This window comes from Chiloscyllium punctatum, chromosome 8 (assembly GCF_047496795.1).
Source record: "Chiloscyllium punctatum isolate Juve2018m chromosome 8, sChiPun1.3, whole genome shotgun sequence".
Lineage (NCBI taxonomy): Eukaryota > Metazoa > Chordata > Chondrichthyes > Orectolobiformes > Hemiscylliidae > Chiloscyllium > Chiloscyllium punctatum.
In genome coordinates, this window is record NC_092746.1 from 67,843,864 (window position 1) to 67,863,837 (window position 19,974).

Below are 19,974 nucleotides of genomic sequence, written 5' to 3' on the forward strand. Positions count from 1 at the left end.
TAACTATTCCTGATCAAACACTGCCTCTCCAATTGGAGATTAGTTCTTAACTTCAGAATCTTCTCCAATAGTTTCCCTATCAGTGTTTGAATCACTGGTCGATCATTCCTTGGATTACCTTTTACCACCCTTCTTGAAAACTGCAACCACATAAACCATCTTCCAGTCCTCTGGCATCTCCTCCCAGGCCAGAGAGGAATTAAAATATTGGGTCACAGCCCCTGTAATTTCCTTGTTTGCCTTCCACAGCAGCCTGGGATACAACTTATCCAGCCCTGGGCACCTGTCTACTTTTAAGCAAACCAAAACCTCCAATATCACCTCACTTCCTAATCAAACTATTCAAGCACCTCTCAGTACCTCTTCCAAAATTTTGTACCTACATCCTCCTTCTCCTGTAAAGACAGATGTAAGCACATATTTAACACCCTATCAGCTCCCCCTCATGGCTCCACACACAGACTGCCTCAATGGGCCCTACTCTTTCCCTGGTAATCCTCTTCCCCCTGATATATTTACAGAATGTCTTGGAATTCTACTTAATCTTACTTGCCAATATTTTTCATGTCCTCTTGTGGCTCTCCTAATAGCTTTCTTAAGATGCCCCTACATTTGCTATACTACACTAGGGTTTCCTTTGATTTGCTCCTTCTTCGTACTTGTTGAAAAACTCTCTCTTTTTATCTAGTCCTGAATATTGCCAGGTATCTAGGGTTGTTGCTCTTACATTTCATCCTAAACAGAACATGTCGAGCCTGTATTCATCCCAAATTCCATTTTGAACATGCCGTCCCCAGCCATTGTTCTACTGTAATTTACCCAGAAGCAGCTATTTTCATTCTAAATTTGGCCAGATTCTGCCTCCCACAACCCAAATATCTTTTTCTGCATATTATCTTTCTCCTTTTCCATAATAAACCTAAATTGTACTAAGTTGTAGTCACAAGCACTAAAATGCTCTCTCATTGCCAGGCTTCATTCCCCATAATTAGTTCCAGCACTGCACTGTCCTTGATGGACCTTCTACATGTTGATGCAAAAACCTCTTCTGAACAGATTTCAAGAAATCTGCCCCCCCTTCGCAACCTTTACACTATAACTACCCCCAATTTAATACTGGGCATGTTGAAATACCATAATATAATTACCCTATTATCGATTTTACAAATCTCAGTGTGTCCTCCAGTATTTGCTCTGACCTGTGATTTTGGAAGTGATAAATCAGAGACATTTTCCAAATTAATCAAACCAATGGGAATTCCAGAGTAAAATAACTGTACACCAAAGGCCTAGCTAGCCAAAGAAGGATCTTCTCAGCATTGGAATTAGGAAGCAAGGACCATGGAATTGATTTTCCTATTTCTTTTTTTTACCTCCACCAATAACCTACCTCCTCCACTGGTTGGCATATGTAAGGTGGTGTTTACAATGGGATGTGTTTTAGTCAGTAGTGTTATATACCAGTTGTTTGGTTCGGTTTAGCTGTCACTATAGTTTAATTACTTGCAATAATAGTTCTTTGTTAGTACAGAAACTTGCTCCATGTTTTCTATCAATCTCAGTCTGAAAGTCAGGTAAATTGGGGTATTTTTAAAAAAAAAATTTAACATTTGGCACAGTCTGGAAAAATGGGGAATGATTTAAGGTGCATTACTCCACTGGGTCATTAGAAGTCTGCAATACACGTGTTGCTCTTTAAAGTTAAACAAAAATTATGATGTAACTAAAAATTGTTATAATTGTTAGGTTAAAAGAGAACTCTTGATTGCACAGCATATATATGAAGATGGTTCATTGCACTGCAGCATCGAATTTTATTCACCACTGGAAAAGTCCAAAAGTAAGTTCTAACATTTACTTTTATAAATTAAATGAACTCTTTATATGCATTTAACTTTGAAGGAATGCTACTCATTACCAAATTTATAGTTCTGAATGACTTAAGGCAATATATTGGATGCAATAGTCATTGAAATCTTTCATCATCAATAATTGTACGCTCCTTGTAATATATAAGCTAATATTAAATTTACAATCAATTATCCTGTCACTAATGTCAGAAAATGCGTGCTCACAAAGAAGTTTAAAATTCACATAACAGGAACAGGCTGACAATCTAGAATTATTATTGCTCTTTCAACAAATAAGAACACAAGAAATAGAAGGTGTTGAAGGCAATTCAATACTTTGAGCCTGCTCCACTATTCAATATAATCATGGCTGATCTCATCTTGGCCTCAACTCCACTTGCCTGTTTGCTCTCTTTAAACCTCCTATTCTTTACTAACTAAAAATCTATTTCCTCCTTAAATTTACTCAGTGTTCCGGCATGAACAATACACTCAGGTCGTGAATTCCCACAGATTCATGACAATTTGAGAGAAGTAATTCCTCATCTGTTTTCGATCAGCTTCCCCTTATCCTAAAACTATGACCGTAAATTCTAGTTGCCCACAAAAAATCAATGCTTTTTCAAAAGATGCAAGATATAAATAGCAATATTTGCATTTTAATTCCTATCATATTGACAGAGTTTGGTGAAAAAAAAGACTTGCATTTTGACTGAAAACAAATGCTGGAGATCACAGCGGGTCAGGCAGCATCCAAGGAGAGAGGGCAAGCTAATGTTTCAAGTCTAGATGACTCTTCAACAGACTGCAACAAGAGAGAAAGGCCAGACAAACTGACAAGCGCCCAACATCAGGCTTTTTACCCTGAGGACAGAATTTTGACCCACTCAGGAGAAGACCAGAATTATCATGCAGAGATGTTGACACATTGATCTTTCACAAAACCTTCAATATCATACTGAATATCACTGCTATGTCTGATTAATCCTGGCATTGCTCAGTCATTTGACATCACTTCTGACCACTTGCTGCAATGTCTTCTCTCTTTTGTGTTCTACTAATCTACCCTCAACCTCAGCATCAAAACACCTGACTCCAGTAGAAGCCTCATCCTTGAGCCCTCAGGATGAGAATGCAGAGAGAGAGAGAGAGAGAGAGAGAGAGAGACACACACACATACACACACACACACACGTGGAAAGAGCCAAGATTGAGATTGCGGGCACTCAAATGGAGACCATCCACTGTGACAACTCCACAGCTGGATCATGGAAGACTGCCAGAGACCAGGCACTTACTCAAGTCCAAATGATGACATCTCTAGCAGCAGTACTCAGGGACTTCATCCACATGCACAGAAACGAGAAGCAGAAACAGCGAGGTCTGTGGGACATAATGATTCTCCTTGTTTAGAAGCTACATTAGCGCAGCAAAGCAAGCAACCATCTGATTACCTCTATTGATAGGATGGCTGTTGTCATTGGGATCCAGATCCAGATCCAGCATATTCAGGGACTGAAGAGCTGCATAAACCTGCACTCCATCACCACATGTTTTGACCATCAGCACTGAAAGTATGGCAACAGCGACTGGAGAGCCATGAGCCCGACCCAGGAGTATCTTCCTCACAAGGGACAGGACTCCACCTCCAATTTGCCTTCTCTCCGATTCATGGAAGTTCAAGCTGACGAGGGTTAAAATGCCTCTGGCAAGATGATCTGTTACATATCAGACCCAGCACATGAAAGAGTCTCCAGGATCTTCCCACCAAAGCTCCAAAGACAACTGCCCCTACATTCTCCATTCTAACTGCAGAACCACGGATAACATTTGGAAAAAATGAGATGGAGAAAATGGAGAAAACAAATTGAGGACACTTTGGAGGTGCGAATGAAGGAGGCCATCCTTTTTCTTAAACGTGTCCAGAAATGTTGTACAGGGGAACATCAATTATCAAAAATGATGGTCAGGCAATATTTCATTTGGATAACCGATTATTCGGTAATCAATTAAATGCCTTTCCTCTGGGGCTCGGAATTTTTAAAGTCTGATCCCTGTTCAGGAGACTGCAGCAACACACAGCGTGTGAGACCCCAACCCGTCCAACACCAACCCCCCCGCACCCGACCAACACTGCGGCCCATCCCTAACCCTGTCCAATACCGCGGCCCATCCCCAACCCTGTCCAACACCGCCTCGCGCCCATCCAACACCTCCCCATCATCCAACCCCATCCAACACTGCATCCCGCACCCAACACCACCCCCCTGTCCCCAACCCTGTCCAACACCGCCCCCCCACCACCCCTGTCCCCTCTCTGGGGCAGCCGGACTGGACACCAACAACACTGCTGCTGCTGCCTTTGTGGGGTAAGTCTCCAAACAGCGCGCACACACACACACACACAAACTTTTTACTGCAACTTTTTGACAGGTTCCATCTCTGCCCTGTACAGGACAATGTTGGAGAGATTATCTCAGGAAGCGGTGGGGGTGGTGGTGGTTTAGGGCTCACCCCTCTATAGAACTCCAGGGAAAGTGTAGGGAGAGGGAGATTGCGGGCAGTCAATCATTTGGCGATGGTGCCTGTTTAATCACTGTTAACAAAAGACGCGACCACTGTTGGAAACACATCTTTGATGTAATGTCTCTATCAGGACCTCAAGATCTCCTTTGGATAATCCGATTTTTGGATAATCGAGGTTCCTCTGTAAACATATAACGTATATGCATCTGCTTCTGAACCTCTGTTTAGGTACTTGATATATTGTCACACCATTCCACATAAGTTCATGGACAATAAAGAAACTCCATTGATTGATTTTAGTTGCTGGCTGAGTGTAATATTCAAACTATAATCATGGGGAGCAATGCATGGGGAGCAGTGCATACAGCATTCAGGGCTTTGAATGCTGTATGCACTTCTGGACATCCTGAATGGCAATCATTAATGGTTAGATCCCTCTGTGCACAAAGGTGTGGTTGCAAACAAATTGTCCAGGAGTAGTTGTGCCAAAGAGATATCATCTTCAGAGAGGGTAAATAGTGTAGATTGGCCAACAAGTTCGTATTCTACATGCTAGAGCAAATTATTGAATCTGAACTGAAAACAAAAAACTCTGGAGATCACAATGGGACTGGCAGCATCTATGGACAGAAAGCAAGCTAATGTTTCAAGTCTAAATGACCCTTCATCAGAGCTTTGCAGGAGGCAGCATTTCTGCAATAGAAGAGTTGGGGGGGGGGGGGGGGGGGTGCAGTGTGTGGGGGTTGGTTGGAGTGCTGAGGGAGAAAGGATGTTGATAGTTCAGATTAAGTGAGGAGTGTGAGAAAGACAAACAATAGTGTGTCAAACTGCCAGACTGGAAAGAACAGACAATCCTAATGAGGTGGGCAAAGGGGAGAGAGGGTGACAGAGGAAGTAATAGGCACAGCTAAAAGACAGGGAAAATTTAAGGTGTGGAACTCAGTATTGAGCCTCGAAGGCTGCAAATTGCCGAGCTTGAAGATGCTGCTCTTCCAATTTGTACGGTTTCTGGAGCATTGCAGCTTGCTGAGGACAGACAAGTGGGCATCCGAGCAAGGCGCTGTGTTAAAATGACTGGCTACGGGAATGTCGGGATTACGTTTGCGTGTGGAACAGAGATTTGTGCAAAGCCGTCACCCAGTCTGCATTTAGTTTCTCCAATGTCAAATAGGCCACACTGGGTGCAGCTAATACAATACACAAGATTAGAGGTGGTACAGGTGAAATACTGTTGGTGGCCAAGGAGTGCACTAATGCACCCTAGAGAGAACTATCCCTGTGAAACGCAGACAGGGGAAATGAGGGAAAGATGCGTTATACCTGCACTTCCTACCAGGATGGTCTGAGAGCCCTCAGCTACTTCCTCAACCAGGGGTCTGAACAATCCTCATCCACCACTTTCCTCCACTTGGCTGAACTTGTCCTTTCACTGAATAATTTCTCCTTTAATTCATCTCACCTCTGCCAAATTAAAGGAGTGGCTTGGGCACCCGCATGGTCCCAGCAATGCCTGCCTCTTTGTGGGGTATGTGGAACAATCCTTATTCAAGTTGACCACTGGCTTCCTCCCACAACTCTTTTTTTTAAAGCACATCAATGACTGTTTCAGTGTCACTTCATGCTCCTGCCTGGACCATGAAAAATGTGTTAATTTTGCCTCCAATTTCCTCCCTGCCATAACTTACATGTGGTCCATTTCCACCACTTCTCTTCCTTTCCTTGACCTCTCCATCTCCATTTTGAGGAATAAACTGTCCAATGCCATTCACTACAAAGCTACCAACTCCCATAGCTACCTTCACAACAGCTGTTCCCACCCCATGTCCTGCAAGGATTCCATCCCATTTTCCCAGTTCCTTCACCTATGTCATATCTGTTTGGACAATGCCACCTTCCAAAACAGCACTGCTTCTTCCATAACGGTGGTTTCCTGACCACTATGGTTCACAGGATCCTCAACCGCATCCGACCTATCACCCATGCTTCCACCCTTGCCCCTTCCCATCACTTACAACAGTGAGATTGGGTCCTCCTTGACCTCATTTTTTATCACACCAGCCTTCACATTCAAAGGATTGTTCTCTGTCATTTCAGACAACTCCAGCACAACACTACCACCAAACACCACTTCTCCTCACTCCACCATCTGCATTTTGCAGGGATCATTCCCTCCAGCACACACTAGTTCATTTCTCGACCATCAACACATTCCCCCTTTCCATGGCACCTTCCCATGTAACCGCAGAAGGTGCAACACCTGCCCCTTCACCTCCTCCCTGCCCAACATCTAAGGGCCAAAATAGCCTTTGCAGATGAGGCAGCATTTCACTTGTACTTCCTCCAATCTTATGTATTGTATTCACTGCACCCAATGTGGCCTATTCTACATACTGGAGAACCTAAACACATAAACACATATTGGGTGACTGCTTGGCAGAACTCCTTCGGAGTTGAGTGTGCCTTGCTGGAAAAGCACAGCAGGTCAAGCAGTATCCAAGGAACAGGAGAATTGACATTTCAGACCAGAGGCCTTCATCAGAAAAGTCTCCTAGAACTCCTTCAATTCTTGTGCAAGCATGACCCTGACCTTCCTATAGCCCAGTCATTTTAAGTCAGTATCTTGCTTTCATGCCCACTTGTCTGTCCTCAGCATGCGAGCAATGCTCCAGCAAATCACAGCGCAAACTGAGGACCAACATCTCATCTTCAAACTAGGTACTTTACAACCCTCTGGGCTCAATATTGAGTTCAACACCTTAATGGTGTTACATTCTCTTGGAGATAGTGAGAACTGCAGATGTTGGAGATCAGAGTGGAGCCGAAAAAAGTACAGCAGGTCAAGTAGCAGAGGGGACGGGAGCAGTTGATGTTTCAGGTCAGAACCTTTCATCAGGATTGAGGGAGGGGAAGGGGGCTATGAAATAAATGGAGTTGGGACTGGGGGAAAAGGTGAGTGGGATAGCGATAGATGGATACAGGTAGGAGGTAGCTGTTCATTTTCAGCCTCAGCGACTGAGTGTGTGGAGTTTGCACATTCGTCCTGCGATTGTGTGGGTTTCCTCCGGGTGCTCCAGTTTCCTCCCACAGTCCAACGATATGAAGTTAGGTGGATCGGCCATGCTAAATTATCTATAGTGTTCAGGGGATGTGTAGGGTAGGTGCATTAATTCGGGTAAATACAGGGTAGCGAATGGGTCTGGGTGGGATACTCTTTGGAAGTCCGGTTTGGACTTGTTGGGCCGAAGAGCCTATTTCCACACTGTAGGAATTCTAATTTATTAATTGAATAAATCCTACCCCTGTTTGTTTTACCAAAATGTAATACCTCGCATTGATCCAAATTAAACTATCTGCCATTCTCTTCAGTCCCATTGACCAACTGCTTCTTTCACTTCCTTTTGCATCTCCCTTCTGAACTAGCTTGGTTCTCAATTGCATTTACTACCAGACCGCTGTCATAGGCACATATTTTCTTCTTTAACTTAATTTCTATCTCCTTTGTCATCCAGGGAACTCTGTAGATTTATCTTATCTTTCTTTTTTGTGGAAATGTACCTTGATTGTGACCAAACCATCTTCTCTTTGAAAGTAGCCCATTGTTGAGTTAGTGTTTCCCACCAATCTTTGGTTCCAGTTTATTTGGCCAAGCTCCATTCTTGTCCCACTGAAGTTGGCTCTGTTCTCGTTGATTATTTTTACTTTGGATTGACCACTTATTTTCTACTATCATCTAAAACCTTCTGATATAATGATATTTATCCTCCAAATGTCATTTGATATCCTTGGTCTACTTTATTCCTAAGAATTAGGTCTAGCTTTCCTTCCTTTCTCACTGAATTGAACACATGCTGTAGGAAATTCTCCTGATAGTAATCTAGGAAGGCCTGCCCTTTGCTGTCCCTTATACAACTATCCTAGCCTTTAAACTGGTAATTAAAGTCTCCCTTAATAACTACTCTATGACATTTACAACTCTTTCCAATTTCCTTGCAAACATGTTTCTCCACAATTTTCCTGCACTTTGATAGTTGACCAATTACAGCAAGCGATGTCACTACTTCCATGCTTCGAAGGAATACAGTGTCAGAGAAAATAGATTTCAAGGTACTGCTCTCCTAAATCATGCCCCAGGTCATCCTATCAATCTTGATAACTTATCAGAAAATGTTTAAGTGGTTCTCCTGCCAGCCAACAGAACTTCATTGTTATAGCCTATGGAATAGAAGCTTTCAAGGCTTATAATTTATATCATATTTTTCTACTTCATCAAGGAAACAGATGACAAGAATAATTTAAGAATCAGAGAATTTTGGCATCATTGGATCTTCTGCCTTCGCACAATCAGCTAGTAAACTTTCTCTGAACTGCCTCCAACTCATCTGCACCCTTTCTGAAATAAGGTGGCCAATAAAGTGCTCAGTAGTCCAGCTGTAAAACTCAACAGTGGCTTGTATAATTAAAATGTAACATCCCTACTTTAATAATCAATTCCTCTTGTAAAAATGAAAACATTCTAGTAGCTCTCATAATTAATGACAGTAATCAACCAACATTTAAAGTATGATCTGAAATTAAAACTATATCGCCTTAGCTCCCAAAACAAACACATCACAAAAATACAAATATCTGCAGAGTTTATGGTTTTGGCAAAAGAGAAACAACAAATCCTTGTGGGCCACGTGTCTGGAAACATAAGATGATGACTTTACATATCCACCTTTTCCAATCAATGGAGCCAAATTGGTGACAACCATAGATTGATGATAGATATCCAGTGCTGGATGCAATCCACTTGGATTCAAGATCCTGACAATTAGTCACTGTCAAACTTTTCAGGTTTTACCAGGTAGACACAAAACATTGATATTTATAACTTCTCAGTTTCCCAGAAAGTTGTACTGGAAAGAAGATTCCAGGAGAAAAAAAAATCACAGTTTCTGGGGTGTCTTCTTTACTCTGATTCATGGGTCTACTGAATGGAACACTATGGCCAAAGAGGGTTCTAGGCAAGTATTAGCAAAGGGTCTTCTAATCTTCATAAAATTAGGCTTTCCCAGTAACTAAAACAATAAGCTCTATCTTTTATCTCCTTGAAAGCCTTCCTTAGCTATTTTTTCAAAGTCACTTCATTTTCAATATTAAAAAAAAACACAGGTGGCTTATAACATACCCTAAGCTGCTGGCTTCATTTCTAAGAAAGCACATGGTATAACTCTTTTCAATCTAGAGAGTGTCCAAATATTCCAAAGTCTTTCCAGATAACCAGATATTGTGTTCAGTTCTGGCCGCCTCATTTACAGGAAGGTTGTGCAAGCTTTAGAGAGGGTGCAGAGGAGTTTTACCAGAATATTGCCTGGACTGGAAGGCATGACTTATGAAGGAAGGTTGAGGGAGTTAGGACATTTCTCGTTGCAACGAAGAAGGATGAGAAGTGACTTGAAAGAGGTGTGCAAGATGATGAGAGGCATAGATAGAGTGGATAGCCAAAGATTCTTTTCCCAGGGTCAAAATGGCTATCACGAGGGGGCATAATTTTAAGGTGATTGGAATAAGGTTTAGGGGATATGTCAGAGATGGGTTCTTTACACAGAGTGGTGGGTGCCTGGAATGCACTGCCAGCAGTGGAACATTAGGAACATTTAGCCAATCTTCGATCAGCACATGGAAGATAGTAAAATGTAGGGTACGTACGTTAGTTTGATCTTAGAGTATGATAAAAGTTTGGCACTCATTGAGGGCCGAAGGGCCTGTACTGTGCAGTACTGATTATAACCGTTAAATATAAAGAGGTTTTCTTTATATTTAACCAAATTTGTGGACTGAAGTTACTTTGTGGTAAATAAAAGGTGTGCAGCAAAAAGCATGAGTCAAATAAGTCAATTACCTCAGAGGTGTGGAATTGGCTGCACTGCACTTGTTTTGGTCAGAGCATACATGGAAGATTTGCTACCTTACCAAATAAATGCCAGTGATGTTGCCATACTATACAAAATGGCTAGTGGCACAAATAATTCTGGAAGTTGAAGAGTGTGGCCCTGGAAAAGTACAGTGGGTTAGGCAGCGTCCAAGCAGCAGGAAAGCTGGCGTTTCAGGCATATTCTGAAACAATTCCTTAGCACCTTAACTGGAATGTTGACACAATCCATAATTTTGTTGTACTCACTACAACAGCGGTTCCTTGCTATCCTATGTTGCGAATCAAATTTGAAGAGACTGGCACGTGTGGTGTAGAGGTACTCTTGTGAGGAAAGTTTGAGCAGGTTGGGACAATGAGGAGTGAATTATATGAAAAGTGGTAATCACAGTTTTTCTCCATTGAGACACAGCTTGGCACTTCTGGCAGAAGTTTCCAATCACGAGGGCTTCAGAAATGTACAGCCCACCTTCAATCCAACAGGTTTCTTATAGTAAAGGACAGTCAGGGGAAGTCGCACCATGTTCACTTTCTCATGACAGTAGTTGCTATATTCCGGGATTCAAATATCCAGCAACAAAGCAAGCCACTGTGACAACTCCTGTGAAGTGCTAAGTATTTAAGATATCTTCGGGGTTAAGGTACTTATGGGGTTAGGGTGCAAGTTAGGTAAGGGTGAGGCATTATATTAAGACATCCAGGGTAAATATTAACTGAAGCAGATGTATCCAATTTAAATGGATGCTTTCAGAGGGTTCCAGGTGCAGACAAATTGCTCATCAGAGTTTTCAATTTCCTGGCCAATTTCCACAGAGTCCACCATGTATGGAACACTGCAGTGTCGCAATATGCATGCTGATGGTGCAGAAAGGACTGATTAACAATTGTAAAATCTCAGCCATTGGGGTGTAGAAAGATGTGAAGTGATTCTATTGAAACAGAAATCAACTGGACTAGCCATATAAATATTGTGGCTAGAAGAACAAATCAGAGACTAGGAGTACTGCAGCAAAAATGGCCTCATGATTCTCCAAAGTATATCCACCATCTACAAGGCACAAGTCAGGAGTGTGATGGAAGACTTCTCACTGGCCTGAATAAATGCAGCTCCAACAATGCTCAAGAAATCTGACACTATCTGGAGCAAAGAAGCCTACTCAATTGGCATCACATCCACAAACATTCAGTCCCTTCACCATTAACATTCAGCAGCAGCATCTAACATTGACAAGATACACTGCAGGAATTCACCAAGGCTTCTTACAGAGTACCTTCCAAACCCACGACCACTACTATCAAGGTGGACAAGGGCTGCAGATACATGAGAACACCACCATGTGCAAGCTCATCTTCAAGCCACTCACCATTCTACCTTGAAAAAGTAAGATTATAAGACATAGCAGCAAACGGTAGTCAATTAGCGGTTCAACAGTACCATCTCATGAATCCTCCATTCAACTCTCCTGCTTTTTCCCTCTAATCTTTTATTCCCTTGCCAATTGAAAATCTATATAATCGCCATTTCTTCAATGTTACTCTGTCAAAATCCTGGGTCTCTCTCCCTAATGGTAGTGTGAGTTTACCTACAGCGATTTAAGGAAGAAGTCTACCATTGCCTTCTCAAAGGTAACTAGGGATGGGCAATAAGTGCCTGTAACTCCCATATCCATGAATAAATAAAAATAAATATTTAAGTTGTAACATTTAATCAGTACCATGGCCGCCATGGACTTTCCTTTTCAATATAGAGCCTAACCATGAAATTAGATTAGATTAGATTACATTAGATTACATTTCAGTGTGGAAACAGGCCCTTCGGCCCAACAAGTCCACACCGACCCGCCGAAGTGCAACCCACCCATACCCCTACATTTATCTCTTACCTAACACTATGGGCAATTTAGCATGGCCAATTCACCTGAGCTGCACATCTTTGGACTGTGGGAGGAAACCGTAGCACCCAGAGGAAACCCACGCAGACATGGGGAGAACGTGCAAACTCCACACAGTCAGTTGCCTGAGGCGGGAATTGAACCCGGGTCTCCGGAGCTGTGAGGCAGCAGTGCTAACTACTGGGCCACTGTGCCGCCCTCAATCATCAATATGTTGAGAGATAAGAAACCATCATCGCAGGGAAAACATATACTGCTCTAACACATGCATATTGATGATTGTTGGGCATAATGGAAATTATAACTTGAGACAGTTTATATTTTTTCTGTTAAGCATAAATAATATTTCAACATTGACAATTACTAACACTGGAGGAGAAAGTGAGGACTGCAGATGCTGGAGATCAGAGCTGAAAATGTGTTGCTGGAAAAGCGCAGGTCAGGCAGAATCCAAGGAGCAGGAGAATCGATGTTTCGGGCATCAGCCCTTCTTCAGGAATGAGGAAAGTGTGTCCAGCAGGCTAAGATAAAAGGTAGGGAGGAGGGACTTAGGGGAGGGGCGTTGGAAAAGCCATAGGTGGAAGGAGGTTAAGGTGAGGGTGGGGGCGGAGAGGTCAGGAAGAAGATTGCAGGTTAGGAAGGTGGTGCTGAGTTCGAGGGTTGGGACTGAGACAAGGTGGGGGGGGAGGTGAAATGAGGAAACTGGAGAAAGCTGAGTTTATCCCTTGTGGTTGGAGGGCTCCTAGGTGAAAGATGAGGTGCTTTTCCTCCAGCCGTCGTGTTGCTATGGTCTGGCGATGGAGGAGTCCAAGGACCTGCATGTCTTTGGTGGAGTGGGAGGGTGAGTTGAAGTGTTGAGCCACGGGGTGTGGTTGGGTTAGTTGGTCCTGTGTCCCAGAGGTGTTCTCTGAAACATTCTGCAAGTAGGCGGCCTGTCTCCCCAAGACACAGGAGGCCACATCGGGTGCAGCGGATGCAGTAAGTGATGTGTGTGGAGGTGCAGGTGAATTTGTGGCAGATGTGGAAGGATCCCTTGGGGCCGTGGAGGGAAGTGAGGGGGGAGGTGTGGGCGCAAGTTTTGCATTTCTTGTGGTTGCAGGGGAAGGTGCCGGGAATGGAAGTTGGGTTGTTGGGGTTGTGGACCTGACGAGGGAGTCACGGAGGGAGTGGTCTTTTCAGAATGCTGATGGGGAAGGGAGGGAAATATATCCCTGGTGGTGGGGTCCGTTTGGAGGTGGCGGAAATGACGACGGATGATATGATGTATATGGAGGTTGGTGGGGTGGTAGGTGAGGACCAGTGGGGTTCTGCCCTGGTGGCGATTGGAGGGGCGGGGCTCAAGGACGGAGGAGCAGGAAGTGGAGGAGATGCAGTGGAGAGCATCGTCGATCACGTCTGGGGGGGAGTTTCAGTCTTTGAAGGAGGAGGCTATCTGGGTTGTACAGTGTTGTAACTGGTCTTCCTGGGAGCAGATGCGACGGAGACGAAGGAATTGGGAATGTGGGATGGCGTTTTTACAGGGGGCAGGGTGGGAGGAGGTGTAGTCTAGGTAGCTGGGGGAGTCTGTCAGTTTATAGTAAATGTCTGTGTTGATTCGGTCGCCCGAGATAGAAATGGAGGGGTCTAGGAAGGGGAGGGAAGAGTCTGAGATGGTCCAGGTAAGTTTGAGGTCGGGGTGGAAGGTGTTGGTAAAGTGGATGAACTGTTCAACCTCTTTGTGGGAGCACGAGGCAGCGCCGATACAGTCATCAATGTAGCGGAGGAAAAGGTGGGGGGTGGTGCCATTTTAGCTGCGGAAGATGGACTGTTCCACATATCCTACGAAGAGGCAGGCATAGCTGGGGCCCATGCGGGTGCCCATGGCTACTCCTTTGGTTTGGAGGAAGTGGGAGGATTGGAAAGAGAAGTTGTTCAGGGTGAGGACCAGTTCAGTCAGTCGAAGGAGGGTGTCAGTGGAAGGGTACTGGTTGGTGCGGCAGGAAAGGAAGAAGCCGGAGGGCTTTGAGTCCTTCGTGATGGGGGATGGAGGTGTACAGGGACTGGATGTCCATGGTGAAGATAAGGCGTTGGGGACCAGGGAAGCGAAAATCATGGAGGAGGTGGAGGGCGTGGGTGGAACGTAGGTGGGGAGTTCTTGGACAAAGGGGGAACAGGACCGTGTCGAGGTATGCAGAGATGAGTTCGGTGGGGCAGGAGCAGGCTGAGATAATGGGTCGGCCGGGGCAGTCAGGTTTGTGGATTTTGGGCAGGAGGTAGAAATGGACGGTGTGGGGTTGTGGGACTATGAGGTTGGAGGCGGTGGATGGGAGATTCCCTGAGGTGATGAAGTTATGGATGGTCTGGGAGATGATGGTTTGGTGGTGGGAGGTGGGGTCATGGTCAAGGGGGCAGTAGGAGGAGGTGTCCACGAGCTGGTGTTTAGCCTCAGCGGTGTAAAGGTCGGTGCACCAAACTACTACCGCGCCTCCCTTGTCTGCCGGTTTGATAGTGAGGTTGGGGTTGGAACGGAGGGAGTGGAGGGCTGCACGTTCTGAGGGTGAGAGGTTGGAGTAGGTGAGAGGGGTGGAGAGGTTGAGGCGGTTAATGTCGTGGCGGCAGTTGGCTATGAAGAGATCGAGGGCAGGTAAGGGGCCAGCACGGGGTGTCCAGGTGGATGGGGTGCGTTGGAGGCGGGAGAAGGGGTCGTCAGAGGGTGGGCGAGATCCTGGTTGAAGTAGGCGCGGAGGCAAAGGCGGCAGAAGAATTGTTCGATGTCTCGCCGCGTGTTGAACTCGTTAGTCCGAGAGCGTAGGGGAATGAAGGTGAGGCCTCTGCTGAGGACTGATCTTTCAACATCAGAGAGGGGTAGTTCTAACACTGATTTAATAGCCAACATGATGAGGGAATTTGTATTGATTTAATCAAAAGAAGGACTTATAGTTGTTCTCAAAAGCACGAAATGCCAAAGTTTTATCATTCCTTCTGTTGCTTAAATGACAGTTTCTTGAAAAAAATATAAAGCAACATAATTGATTACTGAGATGAACTGTTTTGTTCACAAGAGCTGTGCAGTTGACATTAAGTTTTCATTATGTTTTCTAAGTGCGATACTCAAGTCATGAGTGCAATCGACAAGTGGAGATCAAAATGATTCATTAAATCATTCAATACTACTGCTTATATTCTCTCAATCTGTCCATAAACTAAGAAGAGGGCAATTAAAAGTTTCAAATTTAAATGTGATTGCTAAATCATGTATTCTATCGCCATGAAGAAAACTTCTTAATTATTTGTTATAGAGTTCTGGAAAGAATGGTTATGAACAGGATGAGTTAATATAAATTAAACAAGTTATGCCACCTGGCATAAAATTACTACATTGTTTGATAATAAAATGAAGTAGCAAAACTAAGATTTAAAAAATGATTTTCCCAGTCCTTAACGTAAAGGGATACTGCCGTTTGGTTAAATTAAGAAAGAAAATATTTTCATAGATAAACATTTCTCAGTGGTGAATAGCTCAACTGCTTTGGACAACTCAACAGTAGAAATGCTCATCTCTGTGTGTTATTTATGGAACCACTGTTTAAGTAAAATGTATTTAAAGGGAAACTAGAAAAACACGCAAGGGAGAGTGGAGGGGTTCTTGCACTGCCTGGGCACAAATCTTGATTCAAATCCCACCTGCCTAAGTTGTACTATAACAACTCTGGATTAGTGGTGCTGGAAGAGCACAGCAGTTCAGGCAGCATCCAACGAGCAGTGAAATCAACGTTTCGGGCACCCGAAACGTTGATTTCGCTGCTCGTTGGATGGTGCCTGAACTGCTGTGCTCTTCCCGCACCACTAATCCAGTATTTGATTTTCAGCATCTGCAGTCATTATTTTTACCCTATAACAACTCTGAACTGGTTGATTAAAACTAACTGTGATAAGAGTGAAGTTATGGTGATCTTTTAAATAAGTAATGATGGGAGGAGACGTGAGTGGAGCATAAAGATTAACAGGGACCAGTTGGCCTGAATGGCCTATGTAAAAGTTATTGTTTTAAACCTTTCTTAGATTGTAGATTCAGAAAAAAGAAACAACTGCCACTGGATGAGTACATTACTCACAATGTTTGGATACAGAATGACATAAATGTGTCATTTGTGATTGTGGTTATAAGTGACAAATGTTTTAAATTACCATCTTCAAAATCTGGTCACAATGTGAAATAGAATACGGGCTCATGCCTGGAAACTGCAGTTGACACTGATAGGTTATACTCCTCTTATTTGCCAGCAATAATGCATATAGGTGAAATGTGTTATGACAAATAGCAAGGCAGCTCTCACCATGATAAACAAAACAAAATAAATTAAAATGCACATAATTTGAAATTAAATTAGCAGCCTAACAATAACAAAAGAATTTTGTCGCACAATGGAAAGGTCCCTACTCTTGGGCCTGAAGGTTCAGGATCTATTTCATCTGCCACAACATGTCAAAATATGTCTGATCAGTTTGTGCTTTTTTAAAAATCAATTATCATAATAAAGCAGGAGGAAGTGAAAACCGTACTTTAAATATAAAGCTCTAAAGTTGTGATCAAGTAGGGTTCATTCTTGCAAAAGGGCAGAAGGATATTTATGTCAACTGATAGTTATATAAAATTTTCAATGTAACAAAAGACCGCAAGGCATTTCACGTGAGTTTTGAGAAGATTTGTAGTTCAGGTTGAGTTTCTGGATGTAAGTCGGCTTACTGAGCTGGAAAGTATGTTTTCAGACATTTCATCACCATAGGAGGTAACATCACCAGTCAGCCTCTGGTGAAGCACTGGTGCTATGACCCACTTTCGATTTCTATGTTTAGGTTTCCTTAGGTTGGTGATGTCATTTCCTGTTCTTTTTCTCACAGTGGTAAATGGTTTAAAACTGAGAAAAAGAGCAGGAAATGACATCACCAACTCAAGGAAACCTAAACACAAAGAGAAAGCAGGTCATAAAACCAGTGCTTCACCGGAGGCTCACTGACTATGTTACCGAGCATTGTGATGAAACGTCTGAAAACAAACCTTCCAGCTCAGCGAGCTAACTTACATCCATTTCACATGAACGTCATAACTGAGTATTTAACTGAACCGCATAAGCAGATTTTGTCAGATTTGATGTCAGCCAAAAGCTTGGCCACAACAGTGGATTTTCAAGGAATGTCTTAAGGCAAGAAAGCAAGTTGGAGAGGTGTAGATCAGATATTTCTGAGCTTGGACCTAGTCAACAGAAGCTGTGGCCCTGTACAAGATGTACAAGAGGTCGGAATTAGAGGAGCGTGGACAGCTTGTGTTCTGTAAGAAATTACAGAGAAAGGGAAAGGGCGAGGTCATGGACAGACTTTCCATCAAACATGTTTTACACCAGAATTCAGATGACAAATGCAAATATGCAAATTACTTTGCATTCCCACAGGTCACTACAGAAATGCACGATAAGAGATTTCGGTGGCGAATCACTCTAAATGTCTGACAGCTGGATACTTTATTGCCAAAACTAGGAAAGTCAGTAGATGATCTTGAGAATTACAGGTCCATGTTACAACACTGCATAACCAAAAAATTCCTATAGAGGTTCATTCTTGTCAGAATCTACCCAATTACCAACCAATCTCTCCTGCAGCAGCAGGCTGGCTTTAAATATCAGAGCTGTTGTGAACAAGCCTTCACCATCATCGCAAACAGAGAGGCTGGTTTTCACAAGCTCAAGAGCGGAGCCACTTCCAGAACTTTTCCTCAGCATATTACACAGCGTTGAAACATGAACTGATGTTCAAATTACTGTTCCTGCTGCCATGTGCCGAACTATTCCAACTGATACTGATATTTCTGAGCAGCAGAAGGACAAAGATCTACCTATGACAGTGTCAGTACTCCAGGAACACACAATGATGTACCTCAGAGCAATATCTTGGCAATGAAACTTTTAAAACATCTGTATAAGGCTCTGTGGCATTCTCGTCACTCACTTGCCCTCATCTAAGTCATTAATATATATTCCAGCACCAATCCCTGTGGCACTCTACTGGTGGTAGATTATCATGAAAATGCCTCCTTTTGTCTACTTTATTGCCTTTTATTTAGCCAATCCCCTATCTATACTAATATTCTTAGCAGCCTTTGGCATTAATTAACAAGTACTTTTTGCCTTGAGTGAGAGTTACTGTACTTATTTCCTCCTCCCCCACCTTTTGCCCCTTGATTATTTCGTCAAGCATGACTTAACTATCTTGGAGTGAGTCCTGACCACTCCCAAATATACCATTCCCACCCAAAGAAAGACAGCCAAATAGACTGAGGCATCATCTGCAAGTTTGCCAACATCAGTTAAGGTACAAAACTTGCCATCATTTGTATTTCTGGCAGGGCTCTGGTCTTCTCTCTTCTGGGATTGTATTATAGACTCCCCCCAATAGTCAGAGGGAAATTGAGAAACAAACTTGTAAGGAGATCTCAGCTATCTGTAAGAATAATAGGGTAGTTATGGTAGGGGATTTTAACTTTCCAAATATTGACTGGGACTGCCATAGTGTTAAAGGTTTATATGGGGAGGAATTTGTTAAGTGCATACAAGACAATTTTCTGATTCAGTATGTGGATGTACCTACTAGAGAAGGTGCAAAAATTGACTTACTCTTGGGAAATAAGGCAGGGCTGGTGATTAAGGTGTCAGTGGGGGAGCACTTTGGGGCCAGTGACCATAATTCTATTAGATTTAAAATAGTGATAGAAAAGGATAGACCAGATCTAAAAGTTGAAGTTCTAAATTGGAGAAAGGCCAATTTTGATGGTGCTAGGCAAGAACATTCGAAAGCTGATTCGGGGCAAATGTTCACAGGTAAAGGGACGGTTGGAAAATGGGAAGCCTTCAGAAATGAGATAACGAGAATCCAGAGAAAGTATAGTCCTGTCAGGGTGAAAGGAAAGGCTGGTAGGTATAGGGAATGCTGGATGACTAAAGAAATTGAGGGTTTGGTTAAGAAAAAGGAAGCATATAGAAAGAAGAGATTGAGTGAATCCTTAGAAGAGTATAAAGGAAGTAGGAGCATACTTAAGAGGGAAATCAGGAGGGCAAAAAGGGGACATAAGATAGCTTTGGCAAATAGAATTAAGGAGAATCCAAAGGGTTTTTACAAATTCATTAAGGACAAAAGGGTAACTAGGGAGAGAATAGGGCCCCTCAAAGATCAGCAAGGCAGCCTTTGTGTGGAGCCGCAGAAAATGGGAGAGATACTAAATGAGTATTTTGCACCAGTATTTACTGTAGAAACGGATATGGAAGATATAGACTGTAGGGAAATATATGGTGACATCTTGCAAAATGCCCAGATTACAGAGTAGGAAGTGCTGGATGTCTTCAAACGGGTAAAGGTGGATAAATCACCAGGACCTGATCAGGTGTACCCTAGAACTCTGTGGGAAGCTAGAGAAGTGATTGCTGGGCCGCTTGCTGAGATATTTGTATTATCGATAGTCACAGGTGAGGTGCCGGAAGACTGGAGGTTGGCAAATGTGTGCCACTGTTTAAGAAGGGTGGTAAGGACAAGCCAGGGAACTATAGACCAGTGAGCCTGACCTTGGAGGTGAGCAAGTTGTTGGAGAGAATCCTGAGGGACAGGATGTACATGTATTTGGAAAGGCAAGGACTGATTAGGGATAGTCAACATGTCCGTGTGTGTGGGAAATCATGTCTCACAAACTTGATTGAGCTTTTCGAAGAAGTAACAAAGAGGACTGATGAGGGCAGAGCAGTAGATGTGATCTACATGGACTTCAGTA

The 19,974-nt window shown here is 43.2% G+C and overlaps 1 protein-coding gene across 10 annotated transcripts in view; it reads right to left on the reverse strand.

Moving 5' to 3' along the window:
- The window catches only part of tbc1d5 (TBC1 domain family, member 5), a 511,825-nt gene that overhangs the window by 272,342 nt on the left and 219,509 nt on the right, over nucleotides 1-19,974 (reverse strand). The window lies entirely within an intron of this gene.